The 18051-nt window shown below is 47.2% G+C and overlaps 32 non-coding genes across 32 annotated transcripts; all 32 read left to right on the forward strand.

Annotated features, from left to right (window-relative positions):
* Positions 1-465: 465 nt before the first annotated feature.
* LOC120970473 (5S ribosomal RNA) lies at positions 466-584 on the forward strand. The gene has a single exon (XR_005765153.1). It is a non-coding gene; the product is annotated as a 5S ribosomal RNA (ribosomal RNA).
* A 370-nt stretch (positions 585-954) lies between these two features.
* On the forward strand, positions 955-1073 carry LOC141024052 (5S ribosomal RNA). The gene has a single exon (XR_012185650.1). It is a non-coding gene; the product is annotated as a 5S ribosomal RNA (ribosomal RNA).
* A 370-nt stretch (positions 1074-1443) lies between these two features.
* On the forward strand, positions 1444-1562 carry LOC141025217 (5S ribosomal RNA). The gene has a single exon (XR_012186715.1). It is a non-coding gene; the product is annotated as a 5S ribosomal RNA (ribosomal RNA).
* An 810-nt stretch (positions 1563-2372) lies between these two features.
* On the forward strand, positions 2373-2491 carry LOC141023735 (5S ribosomal RNA). The gene has a single exon (XR_012185333.1). It is a non-coding gene; the product is annotated as a 5S ribosomal RNA (ribosomal RNA).
* A 373-nt stretch (positions 2492-2864) lies between these two features.
* Positions 2865-2982, forward strand: LOC141024216 (5S ribosomal RNA). Its single transcript, XR_012185814.1, has one exon. It is a non-coding gene; the product is annotated as a 5S ribosomal RNA (ribosomal RNA).
* Positions 2983-3353: 371 nt separating this feature from the next.
* Positions 3354-3472, forward strand: LOC141024063 (5S ribosomal RNA). Its single transcript, XR_012185661.1, has one exon. It is a non-coding gene; the product is annotated as a 5S ribosomal RNA (ribosomal RNA).
* Positions 3473-3843: 371 nt separating this feature from the next.
* LOC141023478 (5S ribosomal RNA) lies at positions 3844-3962 on the forward strand. Its single transcript, XR_012185075.1, has one exon. It is a non-coding gene; the product is annotated as a 5S ribosomal RNA (ribosomal RNA).
* Positions 3963-4332: 370 nt separating this feature from the next.
* LOC141024074 (5S ribosomal RNA) lies at positions 4333-4451 on the forward strand. The gene has a single exon (XR_012185672.1). It is a non-coding gene; the product is annotated as a 5S ribosomal RNA (ribosomal RNA).
* Positions 4452-4820: 369 nt separating this feature from the next.
* Positions 4821-4939, forward strand: LOC141025218 (5S ribosomal RNA). Its single transcript, XR_012186716.1, has one exon. It is a non-coding gene; the product is annotated as a 5S ribosomal RNA (ribosomal RNA).
* Positions 4940-5751: 812 nt separating this feature from the next.
* LOC141025077 (5S ribosomal RNA) lies at positions 5752-5870 on the forward strand. Its single transcript, XR_012186574.1, has one exon. It is a non-coding gene; the product is annotated as a 5S ribosomal RNA (ribosomal RNA).
* Positions 5871-6240: 370 nt separating this feature from the next.
* Positions 6241-6359, forward strand: LOC141023594 (5S ribosomal RNA). The gene has a single exon (XR_012185194.1). It is a non-coding gene; the product is annotated as a 5S ribosomal RNA (ribosomal RNA).
* Positions 6360-6729: 370 nt separating this feature from the next.
* On the forward strand, positions 6730-6848 carry LOC141023894 (5S ribosomal RNA). The gene has a single exon (XR_012185492.1). It is a non-coding gene; the product is annotated as a 5S ribosomal RNA (ribosomal RNA).
* Positions 6849-7218: 370 nt separating this feature from the next.
* LOC141024385 (5S ribosomal RNA) lies at positions 7219-7337 on the forward strand. Its single transcript, XR_012185982.1, has one exon. It is a non-coding gene; the product is annotated as a 5S ribosomal RNA (ribosomal RNA).
* Positions 7338-7705: 368 nt separating this feature from the next.
* Positions 7706-7823, forward strand: LOC141024979 (5S ribosomal RNA). The gene has a single exon (XR_012186477.1). It is a non-coding gene; the product is annotated as a 5S ribosomal RNA (ribosomal RNA).
* Positions 7824-8191: 368 nt separating this feature from the next.
* On the forward strand, positions 8192-8309 carry LOC141024980 (5S ribosomal RNA). Its single transcript, XR_012186478.1, has one exon. It is a non-coding gene; the product is annotated as a 5S ribosomal RNA (ribosomal RNA).
* A 371-nt stretch (positions 8310-8680) lies between these two features.
* Positions 8681-8799, forward strand: LOC141025229 (5S ribosomal RNA). The gene has a single exon (XR_012186727.1). It is a non-coding gene; the product is annotated as a 5S ribosomal RNA (ribosomal RNA).
* A 371-nt stretch (positions 8800-9170) lies between these two features.
* Positions 9171-9289, forward strand: LOC141025189 (5S ribosomal RNA). The gene has a single exon (XR_012186687.1). It is a non-coding gene; the product is annotated as a 5S ribosomal RNA (ribosomal RNA).
* A 370-nt stretch (positions 9290-9659) lies between these two features.
* On the forward strand, positions 9660-9778 carry LOC141025219 (5S ribosomal RNA). The gene has a single exon (XR_012186717.1). It is a non-coding gene; the product is annotated as a 5S ribosomal RNA (ribosomal RNA).
* A 370-nt stretch (positions 9779-10148) lies between these two features.
* On the forward strand, positions 10149-10267 carry LOC141024086 (5S ribosomal RNA). Its single transcript, XR_012185684.1, has one exon. It is a non-coding gene; the product is annotated as a 5S ribosomal RNA (ribosomal RNA).
* Positions 10268-10637: 370 nt separating this feature from the next.
* Positions 10638-10756, forward strand: LOC141023876 (5S ribosomal RNA). The gene has a single exon (XR_012185474.1). It is a non-coding gene; the product is annotated as a 5S ribosomal RNA (ribosomal RNA).
* A 370-nt stretch (positions 10757-11126) lies between these two features.
* LOC141024321 (5S ribosomal RNA) lies at positions 11127-11245 on the forward strand. Its single transcript, XR_012185918.1, has one exon. It is a non-coding gene; the product is annotated as a 5S ribosomal RNA (ribosomal RNA).
* A 643-nt stretch (positions 11246-11888) lies between these two features.
* LOC141024153 (5S ribosomal RNA) lies at positions 11889-12007 on the forward strand. The gene has a single exon (XR_012185750.1). It is a non-coding gene; the product is annotated as a 5S ribosomal RNA (ribosomal RNA).
* A 370-nt stretch (positions 12008-12377) lies between these two features.
* Positions 12378-12496, forward strand: LOC141023479 (5S ribosomal RNA). Its single transcript, XR_012185076.1, has one exon. It is a non-coding gene; the product is annotated as a 5S ribosomal RNA (ribosomal RNA).
* A 369-nt stretch (positions 12497-12865) lies between these two features.
* LOC141024097 (5S ribosomal RNA) lies at positions 12866-12984 on the forward strand. Its single transcript, XR_012185695.1, has one exon. It is a non-coding gene; the product is annotated as a 5S ribosomal RNA (ribosomal RNA).
* Positions 12985-13353: 369 nt separating this feature from the next.
* Positions 13354-13472, forward strand: LOC141025220 (5S ribosomal RNA). The gene has a single exon (XR_012186718.1). It is a non-coding gene; the product is annotated as a 5S ribosomal RNA (ribosomal RNA).
* An 812-nt stretch (positions 13473-14284) lies between these two features.
* LOC141025078 (5S ribosomal RNA) lies at positions 14285-14403 on the forward strand. Its single transcript, XR_012186575.1, has one exon. It is a non-coding gene; the product is annotated as a 5S ribosomal RNA (ribosomal RNA).
* A 370-nt stretch (positions 14404-14773) lies between these two features.
* Positions 14774-14892, forward strand: LOC141023481 (5S ribosomal RNA). The gene has a single exon (XR_012185078.1). It is a non-coding gene; the product is annotated as a 5S ribosomal RNA (ribosomal RNA).
* A 369-nt stretch (positions 14893-15261) lies between these two features.
* LOC141024108 (5S ribosomal RNA) lies at positions 15262-15380 on the forward strand. Its single transcript, XR_012185706.1, has one exon. It is a non-coding gene; the product is annotated as a 5S ribosomal RNA (ribosomal RNA).
* Positions 15381-15749: 369 nt separating this feature from the next.
* On the forward strand, positions 15750-15868 carry LOC141025221 (5S ribosomal RNA). Its single transcript, XR_012186719.1, has one exon. It is a non-coding gene; the product is annotated as a 5S ribosomal RNA (ribosomal RNA).
* Positions 15869-16680: 812 nt separating this feature from the next.
* LOC141025079 (5S ribosomal RNA) lies at positions 16681-16799 on the forward strand. Its single transcript, XR_012186576.1, has one exon. It is a non-coding gene; the product is annotated as a 5S ribosomal RNA (ribosomal RNA).
* A 371-nt stretch (positions 16800-17170) lies between these two features.
* On the forward strand, positions 17171-17289 carry LOC141023595 (5S ribosomal RNA). Its single transcript, XR_012185195.1, has one exon. It is a non-coding gene; the product is annotated as a 5S ribosomal RNA (ribosomal RNA).
* Positions 17290-17659: 370 nt separating this feature from the next.
* On the forward strand, positions 17660-17778 carry LOC141023895 (5S ribosomal RNA). The gene has a single exon (XR_012185493.1). It is a non-coding gene; the product is annotated as a 5S ribosomal RNA (ribosomal RNA).
* The last annotated feature ends 273 nt before the right edge of the window (positions 17779-18051 follow it).

Consider the following 18051-nt stretch of genomic DNA (forward strand, 5'->3'; position numbering starts at 1 on the left):
GCCCTGCAGGGGATCCAAGAGGCGAGAAAGATCACGGCGGCTACTTGGTGGCATGGGTGGTAATAGTGGAAAAGTGGCAATGATGGGACTATTGGAGAAGTGGCATGGGGCGGGAATAGTGGAAAAGTGGCAATGATGGGACTATTGGAGAAGTGGCATGGGGCGGGAATAGTGGAAAAGTGGCAAAGGTAGGAATAGTGGAAAAGTGGAATTGATGGGACTATTGGAGAAGTAGGGTGGGAATACTGGAAAAGTGGCAATAATGGGACTAGTGGAAAAGTGGTAAGGGAGGGGTGGAAACCGTGGTAAACTCGTCTCCGTGTTTGAGGGGGGGGGGGGTAAGTAGTATATATAGGGCATTATCCATTATTAGGCAACGGTTGTAATGGTAGTAAGAATGACAATCATCTTTGCAGTGGACCTGGGAGTGGCAAGCATAAGGGACGAAGGCGGGGGTAACATGTTGGATGCGATCATAGCAGCACTAAAGCACCGGATCCCATCAGAACTCCGAAGTTAAGCGTGCTTGGGCGAGAGTAGTACTTGGATGGGTGACCTCCTGGGAAGTCCTCGTGTTGCATTCCCTTTTTAATTATTTTTTGCGCCTCATGACAAACATATCACATGTGCGCGATATATATTAACCCCGTTATATTATTTTTGACATTTGCGATATGTTTTAGCTCGCTGCTCATTGGTCACGCGTCTAGAGGAGGCTGTGTGGCGCGAGGAGCGCGTTCTGAAAGGGGTAAAAAAATACGTGTTGCTGCGGTATAGAGGGAGGGTGGAAACCGTGGTAAACTCGTCTCCGTGTTTGAGGGGGGGGAGTAAGTAGTATATATAGGGCATTATCCATTATTAGGCAACGGTTGTAATGGTAGTAAGAATGACAATCATCTTTGCAGTGGACCTGGGAGTGGCAAGCATAAGGGACGAAGGCGGGGGTAACATGTGGGATGCGATCATACCAGCACTAAAGCACCGGATCCCATCAGAACTCCGAAGTTAAGCGTGCTTGGGCGAGAATAGTACTAGGATGGGTGACCTCCTGGGAAGTCCTCGTGTTGCATTCCCTTTTTAATTATTTTTTGCGCCTCATGACAAACATATCACATGTGCGCGATATATATTAACCCCGTTATATTATTTTTGACATTTGCGATATGTTTTAGCTCGCTGCTCATTGGTCACGCGTCTAGAGGCGGCTTTGTGGCGCGAGGAGCGCGTTCTGAAAGGGGTAAAAAAATACGTGTTGCTGCAGTATAGAGGGAGGGGTGGAAACCGTGGTAAACTCGTCTCCGTGTTTGAGGGGGTGAGTATGTAGTATATATAGGGCATTATCCATTATTAGGCAACGGTTGTAATGGTAGTAAGAATGACAATCATCTTTGCAGTGGACCTGGGAGTGGGAAGCATAAGGGACGAAGGCGGGGGTAACATGTTGGATGCGATCATACCAGCACTAAAGCACCGGATCCCATCAGAACTCCGAAGTTAAGCGTGCTTGGGCGAGGGTAGTACTAGGATGTGTGACCTCCTGGGAAGTCCTCGTGTTGCATTCCCTTTTTAATTATTTTTGGCGCCTCATGACAAACATATCACATGTGCGCGGTATATATTAACCCCGTTATATTATTTTTGACATTTGCGATATGTTTTAGCTCGCTGCTCATTGGTCACGCGTCTAGAGGCGGCTGTGTGGCGCGAGGAGCGCGTTCTGAAAGGGGTAAAAAATACGTGTTGCTGCGGTATAGAGGGAGTGGTGGAAACCGTGGTAAACTCGTCTCCGTGTTTGAGGGGGGGAGTAAGTAGTATATATAGGGCATTATCCATTATTAGGCAACGGTTGTAATGGTAGTAAGAATGACAATCATCTTTGAAGTGGACCTGGGAGTGGCAAGCATAAGGGACGAAGGCGGGGGTAAACACCGAAGTTAAGCGTGCTTGGGCGAGAGTAGTACTAGGATGGGTGACCTCCTGGGAAGTCCTCGTGTTGCATTCCCTTTTTAATTATTTTTTGCGCCTCATGACAAACATATCTCATGTGCGCGATATATATTAACCCCGTTATATTATTTTTGACATTTGCGATATGTTTTAGCTCGCTGCTCATTGGTCACGCGTCTAGAGGCGGCTTTGTGGCGCGAGGAGCGCGTTCTGAAAGGGGTAAAAAAATACGTGTTGCTGCGCTATAGAGGGAGGGGTGGAAACCGTGGTAAACTCGTCTCCGTGTTTGAGGGGGGGAGTAAGTAGTATATATAGGGCATTATCCATTATTAGGCAACGGTTGTAATGGTAGTAAGAATGACAATCATCTTTGCAGTGGACCTGGGAGTGGCAAGCATAAGGGACGAAGGCGGGGGTAACATGTTGGATGCGATCATACCAGCACTAAAGCACCGGATCCCATCAGAACTCCGAAGTTAAGCGTGCTTGGGCGAGAGTAGTACTTGGATGGGTGACCTCCTGGGAAGTCCTCGTGTTGCATTCCCTTTTTAATTATTTTTTGCGCCTCATGACAAACATATCAGATGTGCGCAATATATATTAACCCCGTTATATTATTTTTGACATTTGCGATATGTTTTAGCTCGCTCCTCATTGGTCACGCGTCTAGAGGCGGCTTTGTGGCGCGAGGAGCGCGTTCTGAAAGGGGTAAAAAAATACGTGTTGCTGGGGTATAGAGGGAGGGGTGGAAACCGTGGTAAACTCGTCTCCGTGTTTGAGGGGGGGGGGGGTAAGTAGTATATATAGGGCATTATCCATTATTAGGCAACGGTTGTAATGGTAGTAAGAATGACAATCATCTTTGCAGTGGACCTGGGAGTGGCAAGCATAAGGGACGAAAGCGGGGGTAACATGTTGGATGCGATCATAGCAGCACTAAAGCACGGATCCCATCAGAACTCCGAAGTTAAGCGTGCTTGGGCGAGAGTAGTACTAGGATGGGTGACCTCCTGGGAAGTCCTCGTGTTGCATTCCCTTTTTAATTATTTTTTGCGCCTGATGACAAACATATCACATGTGCGCGATATATATTAACCCCGTTATATTATTTTTGACATTTGCGATATGTTTTAGCTCACTGCTCATTGGTCACGCGTCTAGAGGAGGCTGTGTGGCGCGAGGAGCGCGTTCTGAAAGGGGTAAAAAAATACGTGTTGCTGCGGTATAGAGGGAGGGGTGGAAACCGTGGTAAACTCGTCTCCGTGTTTGAGGGGGGGGAGTAAGTAGTATATATAGGGCATTATCCATTATTAGGCAACGGTTGTAATGGTAGTAAGAATGACAATCATCTTTGCAGTGGACCTGGGAGTGGCAAGCATAAGGGACGAAGGCGGGGGTAACATGTTGGATGCGATCATACCAGCACTAAAGCACCGGATCCCATCAGAACTCCGAAGTTAAGCGTGCTTGGGCGAGAATAGTACTAGGATGGGTGACCTCCTGGGAAGTCCTCGTGTTGCATTCCCTTTTTAATTATTTTTTGCGCCTCATGACAAACATATCACATGTGCGCGATATATATTAACCCCGTTATATTATTTTTGACATTTGCGATATGTTTTAGCTCGCTGCTCATTGGTCACGCGTCTAGAGGCGGCTTTGTGGCGCGAGGAGCGCGTTCTGAAAGGGGTAAAAAAATACGTGTTGCTGCGGTATAGAGGGAGGGGTGGAAACCGTGGTAAACTCGTCTCCGTGTTTGAGGGGGGGGGGTAAGTAGTATATATAGGGCATTATCCATTATTAGGCAACGGTTGTAATGGTAGTAAGAATGACAATCATCTTTGAAGTGGACCTGGGAGTGGCAAGCATAAGGGACGAAGGCGGGGGTAACATGTTGGATGCGATCATAGCAGCACTAAAGCACCGGATCCCATCAGAACTCCGAAGTTAAGCGTGCTTGGGCGAGAGTAGTACTAGGATGGGTGACCTCCTGGGAAGTCCTCGTGTTGCATTCCCTTTTTAATTATTTTTTGCGCCTCATGACAAACATATCACATGTGCGCGACATATATTAACCCCGTTATATTATTTTTGACATTTGCGATATGTTTTAGCTCGCTGCTCATTGGTCACGCGTCTAGAGGCGGCTGTGTGGCGCGAGGAGCGCGTTCTGAAAGGGGTAAAAAAATACGTGTTGCTGCGGTATAGAGGGAGGGGTGGAAACCGTGGTAAACTCATCTCCGTGTTTGAGGGGGGGAGTAAGTAGTATATATAGGGCATTATCCATTATTAGGCAACGGTTGTAATGGTAGTAAGAATGACAATCATCTTTGCAGTGGACCTGGGAGTGGCAAGCATAAGGGACGAAGGCGGGGGTAACATGTTGGATGCGATCATACCAGCACTAAAGCACCGGATCCCATCAGAACTCCGAAGTTAAGCGTGCTTGGGCGAGAATAGTACTAGGATGGGTGACCTCCTGGGAAGTCCTCGTGTTGCATTCCCTTTTTAATTATTTTTTGCGCCTCATGACAAACATATCACATGTGCGCGATATATATTAACCCCGTTATATTATTTTTGACATTTGCGATATGTTTTAGCTCGCTGCTCATTGGTCACGCGTCTAGAGGCGGCTTTTTGGCGCGAGGAGCGCGTTCTGAAAGGGGTAAAAAAATACGTGTTGCTGCGGTATAGAGGGAGGGGTGGAAACCGTGGTAAACTCGTCTCCGTGTTTGAGGGGGGAGTAAGTAGTATATATAGGGCATTATCCATTATTAGGCAACGGTTGTAATGGTAGTAAGAATGACAATCATCTTTGCAGTGGACCTGGGAGTGGCAAGCATAAGGGACGAAGGCGGGGGTAACATGTTGGATGCGATCATACCAGCACTAAAGCACCGGATCCCATCAGAACTCCGAAGTTAAGCGTGCTTGGGCGAGGGTAGTACTAGGATGTGTGACCTCCTGGGAAGTCCTCGTGTTGCATTCCCTTTTTAATTATTTTTGGCGCCTCATGACAAACATATCACATGTGCGCGGTATATATTAACCCCGTTATATTATTTTTGACATTTGCGATATGTTTTAGCTCGCTGCTCATTGGTCACGCGTCTAGAGGCGGCTTTGTGGCGCGAGGAGCGCGTTCTGAAAGGGGTAAAAAAATACGTGTTGCTGCGGTATAGAGGGAGGGGTGGAAACCGTGGTAAACTCGTCTCCGTGTTTGAGGGGGGGAGTAAGTAGTATATATAGGGCATTATCCATTATTAGGCAACGGTTGTAATGGTAGTAAGAATGACAATCATCTTTGCAGTGGACCTGGGAGTGGCAAGCATAAGGGACGAAGGCGGGGGTAAACACCGAAGTTAAGCGTGCTTGGGCGAGAGTAGTACTAGGATGGGTGACCTCCTGGGAAGTCCTCGTGTTGCATTCCCTTTTTAATTATTTTTTGCGCCTCATGACAAACATATCACATGTGCGCGATATATATTAACCCCGTTATATTATTTTTGACATTTGCGATATGTTTTAGCTCGCTGCTCATTGGTCACGCGTCTAGAGGCGGCTTTGTGGCGCGAGGAGCGCGTTCTGAAAGGGGTAAAAAAATACGTGTTGCTGCGGTATAGAGGGAGGGGTGGAAACCGTGGTAAACTCGTCTCCGTGTTTGAGGGGGGGAGTAAGTAGTATATATAGGGCATTATCCATTATTAGGCAACGGTTGTAATGGTAGTAAGAATGACAATCATCTTTGCAGTGGACCTGGGAGTGGCAAGCATAAGGGACGAATGGGGGGGGTAACATGTTGGATGCGATCATACCAGCACTAAAGCACCGGATCCCATCAGAACTCCGAAGTTAAGCGTGCTTGGGCGAGAGTAGTACTTGGATGGGCGACCTCCTGGGAAGTCCTCGTGTTGCATTTCCTTTTTAATTATTTTTTGCGCCTCATGACAAACATATCACATGTGCGCAATATATATTAACCCCGTTATATTATTTTTGACATTTGCGATATGTTTTAGCTCGCTGCTCATTGGTCACGCGTCTAGAGGCGGCTTTGTGGCGCGAGGAGCGCGTTCTGAAAGGGGTAAAAAAATACGTGTTGCTGGGGTATAGAGGGAGGGGTGGAAACCGTGGTAAACTCGTCTCCGTGTTTGAGGGGGGGGGTAAGTAGTATATATAGGGCATTATCCATTATTAGGCAACGGTTGTAATGGTAGTAAGAATGACAATCATCTTTGCAGTGGACCTGGGAGTGGCAAGCATAAGGGACGAAGGCGGGGGTAACATGTTGGATGCGATCATACCAGCACTAAAGCACCGGATCCCATCAGAACTCCGAAGTTAAGCGTGCTTGGGCGAGGGTAGTACTAAGATGTGTGACCTCCTGGGAAGTCCTCGTGTTGCATTCCCTTTTTAATTATTTTTGGCGCCTCATGACAAACATATCACATGTGCGCGGTATATATTAACCCCGTTATATTATTTTTGACATTTGCGATATGTTTTAGCTCGCTGCTCATTGGTCACGCGTCTAGAGGCGGCTTTGTGGCGCGAGGAGCGCGTTCTGAAAGGGGTAAAAAAATACGTGTTGCTGCGGTATAGAGGGAGCGGTGGAAACCGTGGTAAACTCGTCTCCGTGTTTGAGGGGGGGAGTAAGTAGTATATATAGGGCATTATCCATTATTAGGCAACGGTTGTAATGGTAGTAAGAATGACAATCATCTTTGCAGTGGACCTGGGAGTGGCAAGCATAAGGGACGAAGGCGGGGGTAACATGTTGGATGCGATCATACCAGCACTAAAGCATCGGATCCCATCAGAACACCGAAGTTAAGCGTGCTTGGGCGAGAGTAGTACTAGGATGGGTGACCTCCTGGGAAGTCCTCGTGTTGCATTCCCTTTTTAATTATTTTTTGCGCCTCATGACAAACATATCACATGTGCGCGATATATATTAACCCCGTTATATTATTTTTGACATTTGCGATATGTTTTAGCTCGCTGCTCATTGGTCACGCGTCTAGAGGCGGCTTTGTGGCGCGAGGAGCGCGTTCTGAAAGGGGTAAAAAAATACGTGTTGCTGCGGTATAGAGGGAGGGGTGGAAACCGTGGTAAACTCGTCTCCGTGTTTGAGGGGGGGAGTAAGTAGTATATATAGGGCATTATCCATTATTAGGCAACGGTTGTAATGGTAGTAAGAATGACAATCATCTTTGCAGTGGACCTGGGAGTGGCAAGCATAAGGGACGAAGGCGGGGGTAACATGTTCGATGCGATCATACCAGCACTAAAGCACCGGATGCCATCAGAACTCCGAAGTTAAGCGTGCTTGGGCGAGAGTAGTACTTGGATGGGTTACCTCCTGGGAAGTCCTCGTGTTGCGTTCCCTTTTTAATTTTTTTTTGCGCCTCATGACAAACATATCACATGTGCGCAATATATATTAACCCCGTTATATTATTTTTGACATTTGCGATATGTTTTAGCTCGCTGCTCATTGGTCACGCGTCTAGAGGCGGCTTTGTGGCGCGAGGAGCGCGTTCTGAAAGGGGTAAAAAAATACGTGTTGCTGGGGTATAGAGGGAGGGGTGGAAACCGTGGTAAACTCGTCTCCGTGTTTGAGGGGGGGGTAAGTAGTATATATAGGGCATTATCCATTATTAGGCAACGGTTGTAATGGTAGTAAGAATGACAATCATCTTTGCAGTGGACCTGGGAGTGGCAAGCATAAGGGACGAAGGCGGGGTAACATGTTGGATGCGATCATACCAGCACTAAAGCACCGGATCCCATCAGAACTCCGACGTTAAGCGTGCTTGGGCGAGGGTAGTACTAGGATGGGTGACCTCCTGGGAATCCTCGTGTTGCATTCCCTTTTTAATTATTTTTTGCGCCTCATGACAAACATATCACATGTGCGCGATATATATTAACCCCGTTATATTATTTTTGACATTTGCGATATGTTTTAGCTCGCTGCTCATTGGTCACGCGTCTAGAGGAGGCTGTGTGGCGCGAGGAGCGCGTTCTGAAAGGGGTAAAAAAATACGTGTTGCTGCGGTATAGAGGGAGGGGTGGAAACCGTGGTAAACTCGTCTCCGTGTTTGAGGGGGGGGTAAGTAGTATATATAGGGCATTATCCATTATTAGGCAACGGTTGTAATGGTAGTAAGAATGACAATCATCTTTGCAGTGGACCTGGGAGTGGCAAGCATAAGGGACGAAGGCGGGGTAACATGTTGGATGCGATCATACCAGCACTAAAGCACCGGATCCCATCAGAACTCCGACGTTAAGCGTGCTTGGGCGAGGGTAGTACTAGGATGGGTGACCTCCTGGGAATCCTCGTGTTGCATTCCCTTTTTAATTATTTTTTGCGCCTCATGACAAACATATCACATGTGCGCGATATATATTAACCCCGTTATATTATTTTTGACATTTGCGATATGTTTTAGCTCGCTGCTCATTGGTCACGCGTCTAGAGGAGGCTGTGTGGCGCGAGGAGCGCGTTCTGAAAGGGGTAAAAAAATACGTGTTGCTGCGGTATAGAGGGAGGGGTGGAAACCGTGGTAAACTCGTCTCCGTGTTTGAGGGGGGGGAGTAAGTAGTATATATAGGGCATTATCCATTATTAGGCAACGGTTGTAATGGTAGTAAGAATGACAATCATCTTTGCAGTGGACCTGGGAGTGGCAAGCATAAGGGACGAAGGCGGGGGTAACATGTTGGATGCGATCATACCAGCACTAAAGCACCGGATCCCATCAGAACTCCGAAGTTAAGCATGCTTGGGCGAGAATAGTACTAGGATGGGTGACCTCCTGGGAAGTCCTCGTGTTGCATTCCCTTTTTACTTATTTTTTGCGCCTCATGACAAACATATCACATGTGCGCGATATATATTAACCCCGTTATATTATTTTTGACATTTGCGATATGTTTTAGCTCGCTGCTCATTGGTCACGCGTCTAGAGGAGGCTGTGTGGCGCGAGGAGCGCGTTCTGAAAGGGGTAAAAAAATACGTGTTGCTGCGGTATAGAGGGAGGGGTGGAAACCGTGGTAAACTCGTCTCCGTGTTTGAGGGGGGGGAGTAAGTAGTATATATAGGGCATTATCCATTATTAGGCAACGGTTGTAATGGTAGTAAGAATGACAATCATCTTTGCAGTGGACCTGGGAGTGGCAAGCATAAGGGACGAAGACGGGGGTAACATGTTGGATGCGATCATACCAGCACTAAAGCACCGGATCCCATCAGAACTCCGAAGTTAACCGTGCTTGGGCGAGAATAGTACTAGGATGGGTGACCTCCTGGGAAGTCCTCGTGTTGCATTCCCTTTTTAATTATTTTTTGCGCCTCATGACAAACATATCACATGTGCGCGATATATATTAACCCCGTTAAATTATTTTTGACATTTGCGATATGTTTTAGCTCGCTGCTCATTGGTCACGCGTCTAGAGGCGGCTTTGTGGCGCGAGGAGCGCGTTCTGAAAGGGGTAAAAAAATACGTGTTGCTGCGGTATAGAGGGAGGGGTGGAAACCGTGGTAAACTCGTCTCCGTGTTTGAGGGGGGGAGTAAGTAGTATATATAGGGCATTATCCATTATTAGGCAACGGTTGTAATGGTAGTAAGAATGACAATCATCTTTGCAGTGGACCTGGGAGTGGCAAGCATAAGGGACGAAGGCGGGGGTAACATGTTGGATGCGATCATACCAGCACTAAAGCACCGGATCCCATCAGAACTCCGAAGTTAAGCGTGCTTGGGCGAGGGTAGTACTAGGATGTGTGACCTCCTGGGAAGTCCTCGTGTTGCATTCCCTTTTTAATTATTTTTGGCGCCTCATGACAAACATATCACATGTGCGCGGTATATATTAACCCCATTATATTATTTTTGACATTTGCGATATGTTTTAGCTCGCTGCTCATTGGTCACGCGTCTAGAGGCGGCTTTGTGGCGCGAGGGGCGCGTTCTGAAAGGGGTAAAAAAATACGTGTTGCTGCGGTATAGAGGGAGGGGTGGAAACCGTGGTAAACTCGTCTCCGTGTTTGAGGGGGGGAGTAAGTAGTATATATAGGGCATTATCCATTATTAGACAACGGTTGTAATGGTAGTAAGAATGACAATCATCTTTGCAGTGGACCTGGGAGTGGCAAGCATAAGGGACGAAGGCGGGGGTAACATGTTGGATGCGATCATACCAGCACTAAAGCACCGGATCCCATCAGAACTCCGAAGTTAAGCGTGCTTGGGCGAGAATAGTACTAGGATGGGTGACCTCCTGGGAAGTCCTCGTGTTGCATTCCCTTTTTAATTATTTTTTGCGCCTCATGACAAACATATCACATGTGCGCGATATATATTAACCCCGTTATATTATTTTTGACATTTGCGATATGTTTTAGCTCGCTGCTTATTGGTCACGCGTCTAGAGGCGGCTGTGTGGCGCGAGGAGCGCGTTCTGAAAGGGGTAAAAAAATACGTGTTGCTGCGGTATAGAGGGAGGGGTGGAAACCGTGGTAAACTCGTCTCCGTGTTTGAGGGGGGGAGTAAGTAGTATATATAGGGCATTATCCATTATTAGGCAACGGTTGTAATGGTAGTAAGAATGACAATCATCTTTGCAGTGGACCTGGGAGTGGCAAGCATAAGGGACGAAGGCGGGGGTAACATGTTGGATGCGATCATAGCAGCACTAAAGCACCGGATCCCATCAGAACTCCGAAGTTAACCGTGCTTGGGCGAGAGTAGTACTAGGATGGGTGACCTCCTGGGAAGTCCTCGTGTTGCATTCCCTTTTTAATTATTTTTTGCGCCTCATGACAAACATATCACATGTGCGCGATATATATTAACCCCGTTATATTATTTTTGACATTTGCGATATGTTTTAGCTCGCTGCTCATTGGTCACGCGTCTAGAGGCGGCTGTGTGGCGCGAGGAGCGCGTTCTGAAAGGGGTAAAAAAATACGTGTTGCTGCGGTATAGAGGGAGGGGTGGAAACCGTGGTAAACTCGTCTCCGTGTTTGAGGGGGGGAGTAAGTAGTATATATAGGGCATTATCCATTATTAGGCAACGGTTGTAATGGTAGTAAGAATGACAATCATCTTTGCAGTGGACCTGGGAGTGGCAAGCATAAGGGACGAAGGCGGGGGTAACATGTTGGATGCGATCATACCAGCACTAAAGCATCGGATCCCATCAGAACACCGAAGTTAAGCGTGCTTGGGAGAGAGTAGTACTAGGATGGGTGACCTCCTGGGAAGTCCTCGTGTTGCATTCCCTTTTTAATTATTTTTTGCGCCTCATGACAAACATATCACATGTGCGCGATATATATTAAGCCCGTTATATTATTTTTGACATTTGCGATATGTTTTAGCTCGCTGCTCATTGGTCACGCGTCTAGAGGCGGCTTTGTGGCGCGAGCAGCGTGTTCTGAAAGGGGTAAAAAATACGTGTTGCTGCGGTATAGAGGGAGGGGTGGAAACCGTGGTAAACTCGTCTCCGTGTTTGAGGGGGTGACCTCCTGGGAAGTCCTCGTGTTGCATTCCCTTTTTAATTATTTTTTGCGCCTCATGACAAACATATCACATGTGCGCGATATATATTAACCCCGTTATATTATTTTTGACATTTGCGATATGTTTTAGCTCGCTGCTCATTGGTCACGCGTCTAGAGGCGGCTTTGTGGCGCGAGGAGCGCGTTCTGAAAGGGGTAAAAAAATACGTGTTGCTGCGGTATAGAGGGAGGGGTGGAAACCGTGGTAAACTCGTCTCCGTGTTTGAGGGGGGGGGGGTAAGTAGTATATATAGGGCATTATCCATTATTAGGCAACGGTTGTAATGGTAGTAAGAATGACAATCATCTTTGAAGTGGACCTGGGAGTGGCAAGCATAAGGGACGAAGGCGGGGGTAACATGTTGGATGCGATCATAGCAGCACTAAAGCACCGTATCCCATCAGAACTCCGAAGTTAAGCGTGCTTGGGCGAGAGTAGTACTAGGATGGGTGACCTCCTGGGAAGTCCTCGTGTTGCATTCCCTTTTTAATTATTTTTTGCGCCTCATGACAAACATATCACATGTGCGCGATATATATTAACCCCGTTATATTATTTTTGACATTTGCGATATGTTTTAGCTCGCTGCTCATTGGTCACGCGTCTAGAGGCGGCTGTGTGGCGCGAGGAGCGCGTTCTGAAAGGGGTAAAAAAATACATGTTGCTGCGGTATAGAGGGAGGGGTGGAAACCGTGGTAAACTTGTCTCCGTGTTTGAGGGGGGGGGTAAGTAGTATATATAGGGCATTATCCATTATTAGGCAACGGTTGTAATGGTAGTAAGAATGACAATCATCTTTGCAGTGGACCTGGGAGTGGCAAGCATAAGGGACGAAGGCGGGGGTAACATGTTGGATGCGATCATAGCAGCACTAAAGCACCGGATCCCATCAGAACTCCGAAGTTAAGCGTGCTTGGGCGAGAGTAGTACTAGGATGGGTGACCTCCTGGGAAGTCCTCGTGTTGCATTCCCTTTTTAATTATTTTTTGCACCTCATGACAAACATATCACATGTGCGCGACATATATTAACCCCGTTATATTATTTTTGACATTTGCGATATGTTTTAGCTCGCTGCTCATTGGTCACGCGTCTAGAGGCGGCTGTGTGGCGCGAGGAGCGCGTTCTGAAAGGGGTAAAAAATACGTGTTGCTGCGGTATAGAGGGAGGGGTGGAAACCGTGGTAAACTCGTCTCCGTGTTTGAGGGGGGGAGTAAGTAGTATATATAGGGCATTATCCATTATTAGGCAACGGTTGTAATGGTAGTAAGAATGACAATCATCTTTGCAGTGGACCTGGGAGTGGCAAGCATAAGGGACGAAGGCGGGGGTAACATGTTGGATGCGATCATACCAGCACTAAAGCACCGGATCCCATCAGAACTCCGAAGTTAAGCGTGCTTGGGCGAGAATAGTACTAGGATGGGTGACCTCCTGGGAAGTCCTCGTGTTGCATTCCCTTTTTAATTATTTTTTGCGCCTCATGACAAACATATCACATGTGCGCGATATATATTAACCCCGTTATATTATTTTTGACATTTGCGATATGTTTTAGCTCGCTGCTCATTGGTCACGCGTCTAGAGGCGGCTTTTTGGCGCGAGGAGCGCGTTCTGAAAGGGGTAAAAAAATACGTGTTGCTGCGGTATAGAGGGAGGGGTGGAAACCGTGGTAAACTCGTCTCCGTGTTTGAGGGGGGAGTAAGTAGTATATATAGGGCATTATCCATTATTAGGCAACGGTTGTAATGGTAGTAAGAATGACAATCATCTTTGCAGTGGACCTCGGAGTGGCAAGCATAAGGGACGAAGGCGGGGGTAACATGTTGGATGCGATCATACCAGCACTAAAGCACCGGATCCCATCAGAACTCCGAAGTTAAGCGTGCTTGGGCGAGGGTAGTACTAGGATGTGTGACCTCCTGGGAAGTCCTCGTGTTGCATTCCCTTTTTAATTATTTTTGGCGCCTCATGACAAACATATCACATGTGCGCGGTATATATTAACCCCGTTATATTATTTTTGACATTTGCGATATGTTTTAGCTCGCTGCTCATTGGTCACGCGTCTAGAGGCGGCTTTGTGGCGCGAGGAGCGCGTTCTGAAAGGGGTAAAAAAATACGTGTTGCTGCGGTATAGAGGGAGGGGTGGAAACCGTGGTAAACTCGTCTCCGTGTTTGAGGGGGGGAGTAAGTAGTATATATAGGGCATTATCCATTATTAGGCAACGGTTGTAATGGTAGTAAGAATGACAATCATCTTTGCAGTGGACCTGGGAGTGGCAAGCATAAGGGACGAAGGCGGGGGTAAACACCGAAGTTAAGCGTGCTTGGGCGAGAGTAGTACTAGGATGGGTGACCTCCTGGGAAGTCCTCGTGTTGCATTCCCTTTTTAATTATTTTTTGCGCCTCATGACAAACATATCACATGTGCGCGATATATATTAACCCCGTTATATTATTTTTGACATTTGCGATATGTTTTAGCTCGCTGCTCATTGGTCACGCGTCTAGAGGCGGCTTTGTGGCGCGAGGAGCGCGTTCTGAAAGGGGTAAAAAAATACGTGTTGCTGCGGTATAGAGGGAGGGGTGGAAACCGTGGTAAACTCGTCTCCGTGTTTGAGGGGGGGAGTAAGTAGTATATATAGGGCATTATCCATTATTAGGCAACGGTTGTAATGGTAGTAAGAATGACAATCATCTTTGCAGTGGACCTGGGAGTGGCAAGCATAAGGGACGAATGGGGGGGGTAACATGTTGGATGCGATCATACCAGCACTAAAGCACCGGATCCCATCAGAACTCCGAAGTTAAGCGTGCTTGGGCGAGAGTAGTACTTGGATGGGCGACCTCCTGGGAAGTCCTCGTGTTGCATTTCCTTTTTAATTATTTTTTGCGCCTCATGACAAACATATCACATGTGCGCAATATATATTAACCCCGTTATATTATTTTTGACATTTGCGATATGTTTTAGCTCGCTGCTCATTGGTCACGCGTCTAGAGGCGGCTGTGTGGCGCGAGGAGCGCGTTCTGAAAGGGGTAAAAAAATACATGTTGCTGCGGTATAGAGGGAGGGGTGGAAACCGTGGTAAACTTGTCTCCGTGTTTGAGGGGGGGGGTAAGTAGTATATATAGGGCATTATCCATTATTAGGCAACGGTTGTAATGGTAGTAAGAATGACAATCATCTTTGCAGTGGACCTGGGAGTGGCAAGCATAAGGGACGAAGGCGGGGGTAACATGTTGGATGCGATCATAGCAGCACTAAAGCACCGGATCCCATCAGAACTCCGAAGTTAAGCGTGCTTGGGCGAGAGTAGTACTAGGATGGGTGACCTCCTGGGAAGTCCTCGTGTTGCATTCCCTTTTTAATTATTTTTTGCACCTCATGACAAACATATCACATGTGCGCGACATATATTAACCCCGTTATATTATTTTTGACATTTGCGATATGTTTTAGCTCGCTGCTCATTGGTCACGCGTCTAGAGGCGGCTGTGTGGCGCGAGGAGCGCGTTCTGAAAGGGGTAAAAAATACGTGTTGCTGCGGTATAGAGGGAGGGGTGGAAACCGTGGTAAACTCGTCTCCGTGTTTGAGGGGGGGAGTAAGTAGTATATATAGGGCATTATCCATTATTAGGCAACGGTTGTAATGGTAGTAAGAATGACAATCATCTTTGCAGTGGACCTGGGAGTGGCAAGCATAAGGGACGAAGGCGGGGGTAACATGTTGGATGCGATCATACCAGCACTAAAGCACCGGATCCCATCAGAACTCCGAAGTTAAGCGTGCTTGGGCGAGAATAGTACTAGGATGGGTGACCTCCTGGGAAGTCCTCGTGTTGCATTCCCTTTTTAATTATTTTTTGCGCCTCATGACAAACATATCACATGTGCGCGATATATATTAACCCCGTTATATTATTTTTGACATTTGCGATATGTTTTAGCTCGCTGCTCATTGGTCACGCGTCTAGAGGCGGCTTTTTGGCGCGAGGAGCGCGTTCTGAAAGGGGTAAAAAAATACGTGTTGCTGCGGTATAGAGGGAGGGGTGGAAACCGTGGTAAACTCGTCTCCGTGTTTGAGGGGGGAGTAAGTAGTATATATAGGGCATTATCCATTATTAGGCAACGGTTGTAATGGTAGTAAGAATGACAATCATCTTTGCAGTGGACCTGGGAGTGGCAAGCATAAGGGACGAAGGCGGGGGTAACATGTTGGATGCGATCATACCAGCACTAAAGCACCGGATCCCATCAGAACTCCGAAGTTAAGCGTGCTTGGGCGAGGGTAGTACTAGGATGTGTGACCTCCTGGGAAGTCCTCGTGTTGCATTCCCTTTTTAATTATTTTTGGCGCCTCATGACAAACATATCACATGTGCGCGGTATATATTAACCCCGTTATATTATTTTTGACATTTGCGATATGTTTTAGCTCGCTGCTCATTGGTCACGCGTCTAGAGGCGGCTTTGTGGCGCGAGGAGCGCGTTCTGAAAGGGGTAAAAAAATACGTGTTGCTGCGGTATAGAGGGAGGGGTGGAAACCGTGGTAAACTCGTCTCCGTGTTTGAGGGGGGGAGTAAGTAGTATATATAGGGCATTATCCATTATTAGGCAACGGTTGTAATGGTAGTAAGAATGACAATCATCTTTGCAGTGGACCTGGGAGTGGCAAGCATAAGGGACGAAGGCGGGGGTAAACACCGAAGTTAAGCGTGCTTGGGCGAGAGTAGTACTAGGATGGGTGACCTCCTGGGAAGTCCTCGTGTTGCATTCCCTTTTTAATTATTTTTTGCGCCTCATGACAAACATATCACATGTGCGCGATATATATTAACCCCGTTATATTATTTTTGACATTTGCGATATGTTTTAGCTCGCTGCTCATTGGTCACGCGTCTAGAGGCGGCTTTGTGGCGCGAGGAGCGCGTTCTGAAAGGGGTAAAAAAATACGTGTTGCTGCGGTATAGAGGGAGGGGTGGAAACCGTGGTAAACTCGTCTCCGTGTTTGAGGGGGGGAGTAAGTAGTATATATAGGGCATTATCCATTATTAGGCAACGGTTGTAATGGTAGTAAGAATGACAATCATCTTTGCAGTGGACCTGGGAGTGGCAAGCATAAGGGACGAATGGGGGGGGTAACATGTTGGATGCGATCATACCAGCACTAAAGCACCGGATCCCATCAGAACTCCGAAGTTAAGCGTGCTTGGGCGAGAGTAGTACTTGGATGGGCGACCTCCTGGGAAGTCCTCGTGTTGCATTTCCTTTTTAATTATTTTTTGCGCCTCATGACAAACATATCACATGTGCGCAATATATATTAACCCCGTTATATTATTTTTGACATTTGCGATATGTTTTAGCTCGCTGCTCATTGGTCACGCGTCTAGAGGCGGCTTTGTGGCGCGAGGAGCGCATTCTGAAAGGGGTAAAAAAATACGTGTTGCTGGGGTATAGAGGGAGGGGTGGAAACCGTGGTAAACTCGTCTCCGTGTTTGAGGGGGGGGGGTAAGTAGTATATATAGGGCATTATCCATTATTAGGCAACGGTTGTAATGGTAGTAAGAATGACAATCATCTTTGCAGTGGACCTGGGAGTGGCAAGCATAAGGGACGAAGGCGGGGGTAACATGTTGGATGCGATCATACCAGCACTAAAGCACCGGATCCCATCAGAACTCCGAAGTTAAGCGTGCTTGGGCGAGGGTAGTACTAAGATGTGTGACCTCCTGGGAAGTCCTCGTGTTGCATTCCCTTTTTAATTATTTTTGGCGCCTCATGACAAACATATCACATGTGCGCGGTATATATTAACCCCGTTATATTATTTTTGACATTTGCGATATGTTTTAGCTCGCTGCTCATTGGTCACGCGTCTAGAGGCGGCTTTGTGGCGCGAGGAGCGCGTTCTGAAAGGGGTAAAAAAATACGTGTTGCTGCGGTATAGAGGGAGCGGTGGAAACCGTGGTAAACTCGTCTCCGTGTTTGAGGGGGGGAGTAAGTAGTATATATAGGGCATTATCCATTATTAGGCAACGGTTGTAATGGTAGTAAGAATGACAATCATCTTTGCAGTGGACCTGGGAGTGGCAAGCATAAGGGACGAAGGCGGGGGTAACATGTTGGATGCGATCATACCAGCACTAAAGCATCGGATCCCATCAGAACACCGAAGTTAAGCGTGCTTGGGCGAGAGTAGTACTAGGATGGGTGACCTCCTGGGAAGTCCTCGTGTTGCATTCCCTTTTTAATTATTTTTTGCGCCTCATGACAAACATATCACATGTGCGCGATATATATTAACCCCGTTATATTATTTTTGACATTTGCGATATGTTTTAGCTCGCTGCTCATTGGTCACGCGTCTAGAGGCGGCTTTGTGGCGCGAGGAGCGCGTTCTGAAAGGGGTAAAAAAATACGTGTTGCTGCGGTATAGAGGGAGGGGTGGAAACCGTGGTAAACTCGTCTCCGTGTTTGAGGGGGGGAGTAAGTAGTATATATAGGGCATTATCCATT

Source organism: Aegilops tauschii, chromosome 5 (assembly GCF_002575655.3).
Source record: "Aegilops tauschii subsp. strangulata cultivar AL8/78 chromosome 5, Aet v6.0, whole genome shotgun sequence".
NCBI lineage: Eukaryota > Viridiplantae > Streptophyta > Magnoliopsida > Poales > Poaceae > Aegilops > Aegilops tauschii.